Raw genomic sequence first — 16,968 nt, forward strand, 5'->3', positions numbered from 1 at the left:
TCCCCAATGAGAAAAAAAAGACGGGATATTCCAATTGGCCAGCCATCATCTGTGGAGAGAAATAAACAGAGTTAACATATCAGGTTGTGTAGGAAGGAACTGCAGATATTTGTTTACACTGAAGATAGACACAAAATGTTGGAGAAATTCAGAGGGTCAGGGAGCGTCTCTGGAGGAAAGGAATGGGTGACGTTTCAGGTCGAGACTCTCTTTCAGACTGAGAGTCAGGTGAGAGGGAAACTTTCTGTCCTGTCAGAGTGAGGCCAAGTTCAAATTGGAAGAACAGCACCTCAAATTTTGTTTGGGCAGAGTTGATAACTGGAGCACTAGAATGGAGACAGCAACTGGAACTGTGAGTTATCTGGTTTACTGCCACATCATAACTTGTACTTATCCATGTGGTTTAGCGTCATGCTTGTTTAGGGTGAGGCATTCAGTTTCAATAAATCTCACTGTGTTGTAATTAATCCACCAGTTATACGAGTTTATATCTGAACTGACTAAGTATCATACTGATAGTCAAATGTGTTAATTTACACTGGCTTTTGCTGTAGTTATGGAGGATTGTACGAAACTCTGGTACAAGTTGTTTGACTGAAATGCCAAGATTTATAATGTGAATTAGGATCATGCACGTACATTTGAGATCTTTTCCACACTTATCTAGCTTTTACTATTTTCTATATTCCATTGACATAAGACAGAACTATTCCTTCATTCTGTCATTTCAAGTATCCTTCAGAGTGGAAAAACCTGTAAGACTTTAATAGGTGCGCCTATTTTGTTTGAATTCTTCGCATTACAATGTATTGTGTTTCTTACAGTTTCAAGCACTCTTGCAGTTTCAAGAACACATTGACCCTATTTGCTCATTGCACAATGGCATTTACTGATAGCTAGCTGTGGTACTTTAATGATTCATCCAATCATTTGTGATGTACAATGACTAGAAGGAGCAAAGGTGTCTATCAAAACCAGCAATGGGTGGAACAGATTTTTATCAACAGTGTGAAAATATTTGTAAGGGCTGAGCATTATGGAAGCAAATAACTAATCAAATCAAGAAATGTTGATTACAACGCATACCTATCTTAAAGTTAAAGATTTTATGTAAACATTCATCAGCTTTTACATTAATGGGGAATTTGTGTCACCATTTCCAGAAATGTGAAAACTGTAAAATATGTAATGTGCTTTAATGTTTTTTTTCTGATCAGCTTAATCACTTTAACATAATATGAATTTCAGTATTTTATTTTCAAGACTGCCACTCATCAGATACAAATGCATCCTACTATACATGCTACAAGGCAAAGATTTGTTTTCTCTGCATTACCAACAATAATATTTAAATGCGTGGCCCTGTGTCGTGGGAGAGTAAAAACAAAGTGTACTCATTGAAAAAAATCTCAGAACTCCAAGCCATGGTACCAGTGAAATACAATATAAAATGCTTGCTTGTGGGTGGAGAAGAAACTGTTCAAATAAAACAGCACACCATGAACAGATGTGACATGTACTTTCTAGCTTGAAGAATGTGGGAACAACAGGAGGAAAATAATGGCATCCATAGTCCTGTACAGTACAGTACAACACTTGTTCCACCCACTGCGTTCATTTATATTCATTTTGTATGGTTTATTATTCCCCAATACTTAGCTATTCCCTATTCCATCTAACAGGAAAAAAAACGATCTGACACATATAGGATTTTGTCACCAAGAAGTTTGCACTCAATTTAACAAGAGAGGGAAGATTCTATTCAGACCAGATTTGCCATATTTCACCTCTCCTAAGTCTTGCATCATAGACACAAAAAGCTGGAGTAACTCAGCAGGACAGACAGCATCTCTGGAGAGAAGGAATAGGTGACGTTTTGGGTCGAGACCCTTCTTCACACTGAAAGTCACGGGAAAGGGAAACGAGAGATATAGACGATGATGTAGAGAGATATAGAACAATTAATGCAAGATATGCAAAAACATTACAATTGCATCATTCTTAGTCAGACCTCTGTTGTTTCAAGTAAGATTGAAGCTATAAGTCTGGCTTGGAGTGGCGAGGAAATAAAAGTGTTTCTGTTCATTTCATGTACTGATTGTTGCACAGGGCTTGTATCCTGATTGAAGAAACACAATGAAAATTAGAAATTGACTTTCTGGTCTGCTCCTTCATTCAATAAAATCGTGCCTGACCTTCAACATCAGTTTCACTTTGTACAATATCCCTTTATCCTATGTTAACCCTGGCCATGAAGAGTCTCATTCTTGAATATGGAGAAACAAAGAACTGCAGATGCTGGCTTACAAAAAAAATACCATAAAGGGCTGGAGTAACACAGCGAGTCAGGCAGCATCTCTGGAGTCTCAAGAAGGGCCCCTCCCAACCCAAAACACCACCCATCCTTTGTCTCCAGAGATGCTGCCTGACCCACTGAGTTACTCCAGCACTTTGTGCCTATCTCTAGATGACGTCTTTAAGTTTAGCGATACTACATGGAAACTGACCCTTCTGCCCACCGAGTCCTCACTGACCACTTTTTCACACATGGTTAAGTGATATTTTGGTTTGGAACCCTTCTTCAGAGTCCTAAGATTGAAACTCCAGGTTTGTAGGTTAATTGACTGTGTGTAAATGTAAATTGTCCCTAGTGTGTACAAGATAGTGTTAATGTGTGTGGATTGCTGGTCGGTGCGGACTCGGTGGGCTGAAGGGCCTGTTTCCACGCTGTAATCTCTAAACTAAACTAAACAGAACTAAAAAATATTATATACTTCAACTAAATTAGGAAGGTATGAATTGCTTCACAATTCATGGTAGAACACTTATCCTCTGCTAATCACTCCCAAACTTCTACATTTCTCTCCTCGTTCACGTTTATTTTTTAAACTTATCTCTTTGACTAAGTCGGGGCCACCGGTTGAATTGTTTTTGTTTTGGTGTAATATTACTTGAGATGTGCTTTGGAATAATTTTGATGCATTAAAAATTGTATAAAGTGAGCGATTTAAATGGACAGGACTACATTGAGGCCAAAGAAGAAAGCACCACTCAAATTCACCTGTTCCAAAAAGTTCCTGCTCAAAATCACCTGTTCCACTAAAATGTATAGAACACAATTTATGCACCAAGATTTCAGGCTGGAATCAGAGGGGAAGATCATCAATGTACACCGGTCTAGCTCACATTGCAACATGAAGATCCTAGCGCCAACCTTGCCTTAACCTGTTTTACTGGAAACATTTTCCCAACCAGCTACAAGCCAAGGGATGGGCATTCTGCAGGAATCTATTCCCCATGTCAGAGCTAAATAAATCTGGTGAACATAGTTTCAGACCAATGGGGTGAGAGATTTATAGAAGGTATGTGGGGAACATTCTTCACTTAGGGACAGGTAAGTACCTGGAAGGCACTGCCTGAGGGAATGGCGAAGCGGAGTTGCTGACAGCATTGAAAAAGTGTCAAGATGAGCACTTGAAGGTAGATAAAAATGATGGAGAAACTCAGCAGGTGAGGCAGCATCTATGGAGCGAAGGAATAGGTGACGCTTTGGATCTTTTAAGTACTTAGAGTCGCTGTGCAATGTTCTGAACTCATAAAGGGCTCCTGGAAACAGATACATTTCTTTGGAGAGGTCCTTCTGACATATTGTCTCTGGATATCAGCTCTGGAGCTGGTGGAACAAGATGACCATCAACAGTATGAAAGAGTAAACGGAGGTAATCTGAAGAAGAGTCCCGACACGAAATGTCACCTATTTCTCTGCAAATGCTGCATGACCCAACTGTTCCTCCAGCAACTTGTGACTTGCTACAACTGTATAGAAAAGTCTGAAGGCAAGCTGTACCTCTGAGGGTCATAGATAGTCTAATTTATTGATGGAAATGGTTTATGAAGCCTAGGATGCGGCAAGCGATGGTTGGCTAATTGTTTGATAAGTGACAATTGTAGGAATAGACAACTAGGGTGGAAGTGCCTGGCTGTGAAATATGACAGGGAGAGCTTCAGGAAGATTCAGCTCAAAAAAACAGTTTGAAGTTCAATGGGGTTATGTGGCTTCGGCAGCAAATTTTGGAAATAATTAGAGTTTAAATTACACTTATGTTCCCTATGACTCTAATGTTACTGTTACCTGAACAAGGTGTGTGGAAGCTTTTCATATCAGATGAAATATTATTCTTGCTTTATATAAGCAATTGCATAACACATTTCCTACTAATTCAGTGACTAAATGGCAATTTAATATTGCAACATTATTAATTAGGGTATAAATCTTTATGAACAATGTATCAGTCACTGCTTGAAACACAAAGTGTTACTCAGCAGATCAGGCATCTCTGGAGGGAATGGACAGGCGATGTTTTGGGTCTGGACCCATTTTCATTACTGATTATAGTGGTACATTATTATTGTAATTACATTATTATTGTCCAGATTTCAATTATGTCAGATCACCTCCATTATGTTTAGTGTGGCTAATGGATGATGGTTTAAAATAAATAACCATGGCAGAAAATGCCTGATGGTGAATTAATGATTGTTAATTACAAAGTAATTCAGGCTAATGTTCACAAATCTGCTTAAGTATCATATTCACACCTCATTCTACACAATGTCACTGATTTTATATAAGCAAACTGCCTCATTTGATTTGGAAATATTGTGAAGCATGGGTGGGTTGGTGTGTGACGCTGGAGCATGTAATGTCATGGAAATGTTGGATATCAGATTAGGAATGTTTAAATATTAAAGCAGTAAATAAGCTGGGAAATTTTGAAGAGCGCGGGGCGAGAATACATTTAAATATATTTAAAGGAATGAGAATCTACATTTTGTCCCTTGTATGGACCTCTGCGAAATGAAAGAAACACATTGTTAAATTTAATCATGGTATTTCAAGTATGCTGGTTGAATTAATTAAAAGAAAATAAGTATGATTGCATCATTGTGGCATTCGTGCTATGCAATTATATTATCAATATCATTCAATTCATGCTAAAATATTTGAAATAATTCCCCCCCCAACTCTGTCCATAGTATTTTGTGAGACTTTAAAAAACAAATGTTACAATCGGGCGGCCACGGTGGTGCAGAGGTATAGTTGCTGCCTTACAGAGCTTGCAGCGCCGGAGACTCAGGTTCGATCCCGACTGCGGGTGCTGTCTGTACGGAGTTTGTATGTTCTCCCCGTGACTGCCTGGTTTTTCTCCAAGATCTTCAGTTTCCTCCCACATTCCAAAGACGTACAGGTATGTAGGTTAATTGGCTTGGTGAATGTGTAAAATTGTCCCTGGTGTGTGTAGGATAGTGTTAATGTGCGGAGACCGCTGGTTGGTGCGGACTCGGTGGGCCGAAGGGCTTGTTTCCGTGCTGTATCTCTAAACTAAACTACAATATTGTAACATTTTATTTATTGGGCATAAAATGAGCATTTTATTACCGGAGTGACTGTACATCACAGTGCTGGCAGCAAAGACCATTCAGCGCAAACCATGTAACATTATATCAGGAAATTATGAAATAGAATTGCTTGAACTTAAATATAAAATACTGGTTGAGAATGGGTGTGAGGTACAGCCTGGAAGTTTAGGTGTGGTTGAAAGCTATGCCATTAGCTGTTTTTCTCTTGCAGTTTATTGAGCAATATTTTCAATTTGTCATCACTGAAACTTAAAAAATTAAAAAATCATCTTAAATTATATGCATTTGCCACATAAAATAATTAACATTATCTTAAATTATATGCGAAGAAAGGAACTGCAGATGCTGGTTTATACCGAAGATAGACACAAAGTGTTGGGGTAACTCAGCGGGTTGGGCAGCATCTCTGGAGAAAAAGGATGGGTGATGTTTCGGGTCAGAACCCTTCTTCAGCCTGAAAGTAAAGGGGAGGTAACAGATGACCAAGGAAGGGTGTAGCTCATAATTTTAAATTATATGCATAGGCTAAGTTTAATAGGCAAGAGCGATGGATGGATTGTTTGAAGGTTTATTTTGTCAAGATGAAGGTTATATTTGAAATGTAACAGTTTATTATGGTTCTCTAGCTTATGTTCATTTTCTGTTTCCTTACACCTAATGGGTAGCAAGAAAATTAGTTGTAAATTGGCACCTAAAAACCTCATAGCGGAGTGTAAACTTCACAATAATTTACAAAACATATTAATTTATTCTCAATTTGATTTTACAGTTTCAGTCTTAACTGGTTTAGTACCAGTGAGATTAGATGAAGCTTCTCAGCCAAGGGGCTGTGGAGACCTGTTTTTTTTCCAAAGCAGGAATCAATAGATTCTTCGGTAATAAGGGAATCTAGTGATATAGATTTAGTGCAGAGAAGTGGTACTGTGGTGAAAAATGAAAAAGTGAAAATAGCTGTAATATTTTCAGTCCATATGCCTATCACAAATGTAGCGAATAAAAATATGCCTATGTAGGGAACAAAGTTCATGATAGTTATTGAAATATTATTGAAAATATTTTAAAACACCAGCCCAGACCATCACATAAATCAACCTCCCTTCCAATGACTCCATTTACACCTCACACTGCCTCGGCAAGGTCACCACCATAATCAAGGACAAGTAGCACCCTAGTCACTCCCTCTTCTCCCCTTTCTCATCAGGGAAAAGGTGCATAAATGCACATTAAGGGACAGTTTCTTCCCGGCTGTTATCAAGCAACTGAACCATCCTATCAACAACTTGAGAGCAGTCCTGAACTATCGATCTCATTGGAAACCCTCAGATTATCTTTGGTCAGACTTTACTGGACTTTATCTTGCACTAAACATTATTCATTTCATCATGTATCTGTACACTGTGGATGGCTCAATTGTAATCATGTATTGTCTTTCTACTGACTAGTGAACACGCAACAAAAGCTTTTCACTGTACCTTGGTACAGGTGACAATAAACTAAACTAAGGTTAGTGCTAAACTAAGGCTTGCACCCTTCTTCATAACGAGATCTAATAACTGGTTACTGGTCTGTCAGTTGATTTCTTCACGAATAGGATATGTTTAGAGGAATATGGGCCAAACACAGGCAGGTGGGACCAGTGTAGATGGGAGAAGTCAGTGTGGACAAGTTGGGCCAATCGGCCTGTTTCCCCGCTGTATGACTCTATGACCCTAAACAACTCATTCATATTTTCCAATCACATCCATTCTGAAAGAAAGGGTAACTTTAATGGTACCGTCAACAATGGAGGAATTTGGCAATGTAACCATTGTTGGAAGCAGGCAGACTAAAAGCTCCCACCAAATAAGTTCATACATTTATAAGTGATAGCAGCAGAATTAGGCCATTCAGCCCATCAAGTCTACTTCGCCAAGTCAATCATGGCTGATCTATCTCTCCCTCCTAACCCCATTTTCCTGCTTTCTCCCCATAACCCCTGACACCCATACTAATCAAGAATATATCTATCTCTGCCTTAAAAATGTCCATTGACTTGGCTTCCACCGCCGAGTCAATGGAAACATATGTTTCTATGTTTCTGTGGCAATGAATTCCACAGACTCACCATCCTCTGACTAAAGAAATTCCTCCTCATCCCCTTCCTAAAGGAATTTCCTTTAATTCTGAGGCTATGACCTCTGGTCCTGGACTCTCCCACCAGTGGAAACATCCTCTCCACATCCATGGTAGACACAAAATGCTGGAGTAACTCAGCGGGCGAGACAGCATCTATGGAGAGAAGGAATGTGCGACGTTTCGGGTCGAGACCCTTCTTCAGACTGATGTCAGGGGAGGGGGTGGGACAATGATAGAATGTAGGCCGAGACAGTAAGACTAGTGGGAGAATTGGAAAGGGGAAGGAGAGAGAAAGCAAGGGCTATCTGAAGTTAGAGGAGTCAATGTTCATACCACTGGGGTGTAAACTACCCAGGCAAAATCATCTTCACTATCCAGGCCTTTCATTAATTAGTAAGTTTCAATGAGGTCCCCCCTCATTGTGAGATAGGATAAGATTGTCGGCTTGTGGATGTTTATAGTGCAAATACACACTTGCTGGGATATGACTCGGTAACCCTACTCATCTTTGAGACAGAGCAATAGGATATTTTATGCCCTGCTGAGAGAGGAGACAGATTATAGTTTGATATCCTAAAGAAAACATCCCTGCCAAAGAACAGCTGCTTAAATGTACATACAAAAATGAATCAATAAAATCCAGATGTGCATGGTCCCTCCTTGCAGCTGTGACAATGCACTTCAGTTCATGAGAAAGTGTATAAAAAGTGAACATGGGTAAACAGTCTAGAAACTAAGTGTTTTCATTTTTCATTACTTCTGAACACAGTTTTCAAGCTATTCCCATGGCAAACGTCCATTAGTTGCGAAACGTAGCAAGACAATGTGTTCAGTTGAAGGTTATTCAACAGAAATAGTTTTTCGTTCACTGTTCTATTCACATGAACAGAATCAGTGGCTACATTGCAATTCTTCAAGCTTTTTGTCTGGATTGTTATCTCACTCCCACAAAAAAACATTATAATGCCAGCTCTTGTTTTATATTTTCATGGTACAACACAACACTGTATCATTTCAGTTCATTACTAACAATAAAATATTATATCAGTATTTGAAAGATGTATGTGATGTTTCTTTCAGAATTTTGTAACTGTTGCACTGTTAATTTTTAACCCCTTTCTGACATTCCTTTGGAATGGTCTTTTAGCTTAACAGGCTTGTTTATTTTAAATATTGATATGGAAATAATGATTTAAAAAATCAATTCAATGACAAGTGACATAATGTATAGAAAGAAAAATGTTTGCACTTAATAACAGTAGCAAATATAAGTCCAACATGACAATTATTTTAGTTTGCTTCGATATTTAATGCTGCAGTATTTATTTAACTGAAAAATAAAAGTTGCTTCAGCAGCAGAGGCCGTCGAGTTGACCCTAATTTTTTTTGTGGGTTGGCTAAATGATTTCAGTCGTTGCCAAAATTCTCCAGTGAATTAACTTCAGGATGTACTTGTGTGCAGGTTTGTTTTCACCCAATTCTGGACACATATCAGTCCAGGGCAGCGGCTGGCAGTGACAGCTCCACCCTAGCGAATCCACCAGGCACAGAAGTAGCTGTTGGCCGCGATTGAAAGTGGCCGCTTGTGGCGAGGAAGCCAATGCGGTGAAGGGAACGGTAACAGTCAGCGCTTGAGTTGCCTCCTCCTCCTCCCACTTTCTGTATCAATCGCTTCTGCGCCGAGGACATCGCGAGGAAGAGCGGCGAGGTGCTCATTTTACAGGCAAGTCTCACCTCTGTCCCTTATAATAGACTATACCACATTCTTCTGCTTAAAGATAACCCGCCTGCCGAACGCCAATGACTTATTTTGCGGGACCTTGAAGCAGTCTTTCGCCAAATGTGACTGATATTGTGACAACGAATTGAGGTATATTTAAAGAGCCACGCTTTGGTGAAACATGCCAACATTGAGGCAGGTTTTATCTTTAGTTTCAAAATGATCACGAGTCTATCAATACTTCCCTGTAGCAGTTTTCTCGGGGTACAGTTGCACAATGTTATTTTTCTTGACGTTCGACGAGTGTTTGTGCAGTATTTAGATGTGGTTCAAGTGCAGCCCAACCACTTGTGAATTATCTCATGGGAACTGCTGGCCATCTGCAAGAATAAGCGTTGCAAAAGTTGCCGGAATATCACACAGATTACTGGTATTAAGGCACAAAAGGCAACAAATGCTGGAAACGTGAACACAAAAATCTTGCACCCTTTCCAGCTTGGGTTCTGAGTGTTTCTCCCTGGGCCCATTGCTCTTCATTTGTCTTCCATCCATCACATGTCTTCAGGTACAATCTATGTTCTCCATTAAACCCCCCTGTCTCTTCTGCTGTCTTTGTCGCTCCACCAGATCATTTCAAATTCTGTCCCTCTCAGAAACAAAGTGATTTAAAACCAATCTCTTTAACCAAGGTTTCTGTCAATGTTCTGTCAATGTTCCTAATGCCATCATCATTACTTCAACAGAAGATAGATATGCATTCATTTTTGAATAAAGTACTAAAGTTCATTCATGTGTTTTTTAATGATTAGTAATATTTTATAAATGTATTTTATTGTTGCTTTGGTTTAATTACCTGATTGTTTATGCTCTTGAGATGTTTGTCAAACTATAGATGTTCTTATGTGTACGAAGGATCTGCAGATGCTGGTTAGACAGATAGACACAAAATGCTGGAGGAACTCGGAACAGGCAGCATCTCTGGATAGAAGGAATGGGTCATCACTCCAGCATTTTGTGTCTATCTAAAGATGTTCTTATTCATTCTCAATATAAGAAGTGCAGTACATGTGAAACAGTAAGTGTACATCCAGAACAATTACACTAGCTGCTACAACAGCACTACTGGGATTTAAATGTTTGCAAGGGCTACGTTTGATTGCCCCAAAAGCCTGCAGTAGAGATTGCAATAAGCAATTCATTGCACTTGCCGATTTCAGTGCCAAATAGCATGTTAACTTTGATCTCTTTGTGCATTCACACTGATATTGATGTCCATCAGACCATAAGACATAGAAGCAGATTTAGGCCATTCAGCCCACCGAGTCTACTCCGCCATTCAATCGTGGCTGATCAATTTCTAAATCCAATAGGAGGTGCAAAGGCAATTGGAAGTGCTGGTTTAGGATTCCCATCAGGTTAATTTGCAGGTTGAGTCAGGGGTAAGGAGGGCCAATGTCCACTAGCTGTGATTTCGCTATTCATTGGCTGGATCCATCAGCAGGCTGCTGATACCATGAATAGCTAGCATCACGTATAGGGAGCTTGAAGTTTAAAAAAAAAGAAGGTGCTTTGAAGCTGGAACAGAAACTCTGCAGACCCATTTAATCTGAAAAAAAATGGTGAGTGTAATCCAAGAGTTTTGGACGCTGTTCTCTCAAGGATCCTGTGAGCCTCTCGACATCTGAGCAGAATGCAATAGTAGCAGATCGGTCTGAAGGCCAACGCCATGAATCAAGTCCCAAGACCTGAATGAAATGTGACACAAAGTTCCCTGATATCCCTCAGTTAAAGCTTTCCTCAGATTTACAGTAAACCGATGGTGTGGATACAACTTTTACTTTTCGGAGAACCACATTGTGCAACGTTACCCTTGTTCCTTATCCCAGTCAGGTACCCAATTATGATAGCAGGGCTGAGGTATGAAGGGCCTGTCGAACAGTGATGACCAAGACAAACTCAGATACTATCGCTACATTTAAGTTAGAGTAAAAAGAGAGACAGTGTATACATATGGTGAGTGTGGCCAGGGGTATATGGTACATGGTATGTGATATATCTACATATATCAGATGTATATGGTCTATGTGGCATTTATGTAGTATATGCTACATATACCATATAAGCAAGTAAGCAGGTAACGTGCTGGAGGAATAGGTTGCCCATGATTTTTGCTAATGCAAGTTAAACAGAAGACTTTGATGGGTAAGATTGTAAGGTAATGTTTATTGATAAACGTAAGGAACTTGAAGCCCTTGGATGCTTGTCAGAATATTATGTAGTTACATGAACGAATTTGCCACAAACATGATAGGTCGTTGTGCAGAGCTTGGAGTTGGTCGTTCCAGTGTGAAATGGGTGGTCGATTCCATTCACATGTCCATGGACCATTATTGATGCCCTGTCCAAAGCCTTCTGTTCTATAGTCTGTTGCAACACAAGCAAGAGCCATGTAAAGTTTGAATGGTGGAATAAGGCAAAACAAGCCAAACTGTGAAGCAAGATCAAAGTGTTGCATGCAATCTGGAACCGCTGTTAATTTGGGTGTGGAATACAGTATGCAAAGCTGTGACAATTACTGTCATCTAACAAGAATGCTGGAGTGAGGAGTGGCGCTGGGTTTGTGAAGCTCAAACCTGAAGTTGATTCAAATCTTGCCACTCCTGTCAGTGTTCGAAGCATTCATGAATCAGCTCAAACCGCTGCTACCCTTGCCAAGGTACCTGAGCAAGTATTGGTAAATGTGATCAGTATAGATAGGTAATTGATGGTTGACATGGCCCGGGTGGGCTGAAAGGCCTGTTTGGTGCTGAAGGGTTCTATGATTCTTACATGATGTACCCCACAGCTCCACCTTAACTCCTGGACCTGCTCAAGTTCCCATTGGGAACCCGCACGTCGCACCCTCAGCTTGGATTTTGGCTGCTTATGAGAATGAGGACAATAGGATCCAGTGGGAAATTAAGGACACATAACTTGACAGATTGTGTAGGAAGGAACTGCAGATGTTGGTTTAAACCGAAGATAGACACAGAAAGCTGGTGTAACTCAGTGGGACAGGCGGCATCTCGGGAGAGAGGAATGAGTGACTTTTCGGGTCGAGACACTTCTTCAATATAGGTTGTCATCATTAATTAACTCAAATAATGACATTATGAAACCAGTCTTGCAATGTTTAGCCATGAGCACATTGAATGGCGGTGCTGGCTCGAAGGGCCGAATGGCCTACTCCTGCACCTATTGTCTATTGTCTGTTGTTTCCTCAACCTTAGTGTTCTTTTATTGCTATATCAGCAGTTTTGGCCGAAGATGGTGGAATAAATGCTTTAGCCTTGCCTTTGACACAGGTGGTGGGTTCCCAACATTATTGAGGATGCGCACATTCCTCAACATGAATTGTTGGAGACTTCTCCTTCCAGTCGCAGTTTAATTGTTCACTGCTGTTTATAACGGGAGTACATTTACTCTGACTTGGTGGTTGTGGGATCACTTAGCTACTGCATTCTGCTTTTAGCATGCATGGCTTCTCATTTTTTGGTTTAGTTTAGTTTAGTTTAGAAATGCAGTGTGGAAATAGGCACTTAAACCCATCGTGCCAGCGCCGAGCAGCGATTCCACGTGCACTAGCACTATCCTACACATTAGGGACAATTTACAATCTTTACCAAAACCAATTAACCTACAAGCCTGTACGTCTTTGGAGTGTTGGGGGAAACCGGAGCACCCGGAGAAAACCCACATGGAAACAGGTAGAAGGTACAAACTCCGTACAGACAGCACCTGTAGTCAGAATCAAAGCCGGGTCTCTGGCGCAGTGAGGCAGGAACTCTATCACTGCGCCACCGTGCTGCCCTGACCTGCCATAGTGTTTAATTTTTTTTTCCCCGGCATGACATTCCTCATCTCTCTGTACCATGTTTGTTTCGAATTGATAGAATTGATAGGTAGACTGAATAGCATGGAGGGCTATGATTCTGAAGACTGTGGTGGAATGTATTCCTGTCATGGCTGCCAATGATCCACAGCATCTTATGGATGCTTAATGTTGAGTTATCCGACCTATTCTGAATGCAAAACACAGAATGCAACACTTCAATCCTCCTTGCCTCATACCTTCTGTATTTAATATTTGGCCTTTGTCTAATCATCTGCCTATCAAATAATCCCTCGCCTGTATCCACCTATTACCTGCCCCTCCTGTCTTCCAGCTTTCTTCCCCCACCCCCACCTCAATCAGTCTGAAGAAGGGTCCCGACCCAAAACGTCACCAATCTATATTCTCCAGAGATGCCTGACCCACTGAGTTACTCCATCACTTTGTGTCTTTTATTGCATCTTTCTGTTGTGCTGGTGACCTGAGTATTTATGAAGGCATTTCAAATACTAGATCAAGATTCAAGATTCAATTTAATTGTCACATGCACCAATTAAGGTACAGTGAAATTTGAGTTCTATAGTTCATTACTATAACTGCAACAAGTGCAGTTCCACCATCGATTTCCCGGCACTCTTGCTTCCAGAGCCTTGCCGGATTATCCATTTTGCCAGACAAACAGAGGTCACATAATAATAATTCAACCAGTCACCTCTGGTCCTCTAATTTCTCCCCTCCCGTATCTCTAAAGCTCCACGGATTGCTAGAAACTGAAATAAAGAATTAACAATCGACAAAGAAGTAAACATTTCACTCCTTCACGATGGAGGCACACGTCCTGACGGAGCACGCGCCACATGCAATGCTCTCATAAATTTGTCCGGATTAAAGGAGTTGCCGAATCATCAGTTGCCGGAAAATCGGTGGTGAACCTGTACTGCATTGGAATACGGTGAAACCAGCGCAACATTAAGAACAGAACAAATATAAAAGCCGATGAAACTGAGGATATAAAGTACAAAGTGCACCGTTGGTCAAATATCTGGTTAAATATACAATGCTATGAGTGGTGCTGAGATCATTTGAACCTGATTGATTCTGGCTTATGAACAATATAGTCGGTTTGTTTTATTCTCTGGAGCATTGCCAGGTCTCGTGTGTGGGAGAAATCGATGTGTATTGTTTTATAAGCATTCCTTGAGTCACCGTCACCCCACCCCCCTCCCCCCCCCACCCCGCCACCCACAGAGACTATACTTGGAGACATGGAGAGTCCCAAGAGAAATGCTGCACATACAGAAAATCTGAAATAAAAACAGAAAATTCTGGAAATGTTCAGAAGGTCAGATGGCATCTACAGAAATTTATAGTTAATAACTGTTCATCTGATGATCAATGGGTGCTGACCAATTTAACGTTCTAAGGATTTATTGATCTTTCATTAACTTCCTGTACTGTTCCAAACAAGTTAGAAGGACAGACACAAAATGCTGGAGTAACTCAGCGGGACAGGCAGCATCTCTGGAGAGAAGGAAAGGGTGACTTTTCGGGTTGAGACCCTAAACGGTCTGAAGAAGGGTCTCGACCCGAAATGTCACCGATTGGTTCTCTCCAGAGATGCTGCCTGCCCCGCTGAGTTACTTCAGTGTTTTGTGTCCATCTTTGGTTTAAACCAGCATCTGCAGTTCCTTCCTACACAGGTTAGAAGGACATGTGTTTATTCTGTTATTGGATACACAGAAACCTTCAGTCCTCAGCATAGCATTTCACAATATTAGAACACAAACTCTTTCTCTCACACTGCTTGTGCCTGCAATTATTCTATTGGAAATCTTCCCATTGAATCTGTGTCAGGTTTGACATAGAGTGATAGAGTGATACAGAATGGAAATAGGTCCTTCAGCCCAACTTGCCTACACCGGCCAGCATGTTCCAGCTACACTGGTCTCACCTTGATCCATGTCCCTCCAAACCTGTCCTATTCATATATCTGTCTAACTGTTTCTTAAACGTTGGGATAGTCCCAGCCTCAACTACGTCCTCTGGCAGCTTGTTTCATTCACCCATTGTGTGAAAAAGTTACCCCTCAGATTCTTAAAACTTTTCCCCTTCACCTTAAATCTATGTCATCTGGTCCCCGATTCAACTACTCTGAGCAAGAGACTCTGTGCATCTACCCGATCTATACCTCATAATTTTATACACCTCTACTGTATATGTTATCATATAGAGTACCAAGCAAGTAATTATATTGTTAGTTTCTAAAGCTTCTAAAGCCCTAGACCTCATGGGTTTGATAGGTGTTGTCAGAAAATAATTGTGGTGTATTTTCTGGATGATAAGATCACCCCTCATCCTCCTGCGCTCCAAGGAATAGAGTCCCAAAACTTCTCTGTACACATTCCAGCTTGACAACATCTTTCCTTTTACATGGTGCCCAGAACTGAACACGACTCTAACTGTGGTCACACCAACTGCATATGGTCTTATGCAACTACAACATAATCTGCCAACTTCTATACTCAATACTCTCAGGCCAATATGCCAATATTACAGGCCAATATGAAGGCCAATATGCCAATGTGACCATGCAGGTTCATTGACACCATTGACATCAAAGGAGAGGAATGGTTGCAAATGAGAAAGTCAAGTTTGAAGTAATTTACAGTAAATACTGAATTTAAGTGTAACTTGTTTCATGTGTTTTAAATTATACTTTTAATTGTTTTTGAATAATATCTTTAATATTTTTTAAATATTCCCAAACATTCAAGCCTTTCAAAGAGTCTGACAGTTGGTTCCATGCAAAGGCATTTAGAGATACAGCGCGTATACAGGCCCTTCAGCCCACTGAGTCTGTGCCGACCATCAATCATTATCCTACACACTAGGGACAATTCAATAACTTATTTGAAAGCCAATTAACCTGCAAACTTGTACGTCTTTGGAGTGTGGGAGGAATTCAGAGCACCCAGAGAAAACCCTTGTGGGTCACAGGGAGAAAGTACGAACTTCGTACAGACAGCATCCGTAGTCAGGATTGAACCCGGGTCTCTGACGCAGTAAGGCAGCAACTCTACCGCTATGCCGTGTGATTGGGGCTAATTCAAGTGCCGCCACTTTTGGGATTTCCAACTGAAAGAGTCTCATTGATTGATTTAGAGAGTTTTGTGGGCCCTCCTGCTGTAAAGTCCACACCAGGTAGTTGTGGATCCAATGGGCAGGAGGCAGGGAGCTTGTATAAAGCGTAGGAAATGGATTATGAATGAAGAGATAATTTGGTTTAGATTTCCCAGCTGTTGCCTGAGCGTCATTGCTGGATTGTTACCATTTTACAGTCTATGTGAATAGATCAAATGGAAAGGCTGAGTGCAACCTATCCACATTTTCAAATTAGGTGGGATAGTGAGCCATAAGGAACCTGCAAAGAGACTACAAAGTGGAATGTTTAAGTGGGAAAAAAAGGTGAGAATAAAGCATAATATAGAAAATGTATTATTTGTTCAGATGAACAGCAAAACATTTTTTTTAAATATAGGAATATGGTAAATATGGTTTGCATTGACCCCTGAGAGCTGGTACATGAAATGCAGAAAATCACCATGTACTTAGGAAGGCAAATGTTATGTTGGGACCTTATTACGATGGAGTTGGAGCACTCAAGTAAGGAACTCTTGTGGTTAGACAGGGCTTGTTTGAGACCAAAACTTGAATGCTGGTGCAGTCTTGGGCTCGGAGCTTTTAATAAAATTGTGCTGCAGAGATGAAACGTAAGATTGAAATGCAGGAGAAGGGGCTATTTTTAAAGGAATAATTAGTAGTCAAGCAAGCTTGGCCAATG

At 40.5% G+C, this 16,968-nt stretch overlaps 1 protein-coding gene across 6 annotated transcripts in view; it reads left to right on the forward strand.

Annotated features, from left to right (window-relative positions):
• The first annotated feature begins 235 nt into the window (after positions 1 to 235).
• Positions 236 to 16,968, forward strand: part of bcas1 (brain enriched myelin associated protein 1) — a 95,686-nt gene continuing 78,953 nt past the window's right edge. For 5 of the 6 annotated variants that reach the window (XM_033041561.1, XM_033041559.1, XM_033041560.1 and 2 more), the window contains exons 1-2: positions 236 to 352; positions 8,999 to 9,259. The gene's annotated coding sequence lies outside the window, so the exon portion shown is untranslated. The remainder of the gene's footprint in view (positions 353 to 8,998; positions 9,260 to 16,968) is intronic. The other variant, XM_033041564.1, reaches the window with a different exon arrangement.

The sequence above is a fragment of the Amblyraja radiata genome, chromosome 23 (genome assembly GCF_010909765.2).
Source record: "Amblyraja radiata isolate CabotCenter1 chromosome 23, sAmbRad1.1.pri, whole genome shotgun sequence".
Taxonomy (NCBI): Eukaryota; Metazoa; Chordata; class Chondrichthyes; order Rajiformes; family Rajidae; genus Amblyraja; species Amblyraja radiata.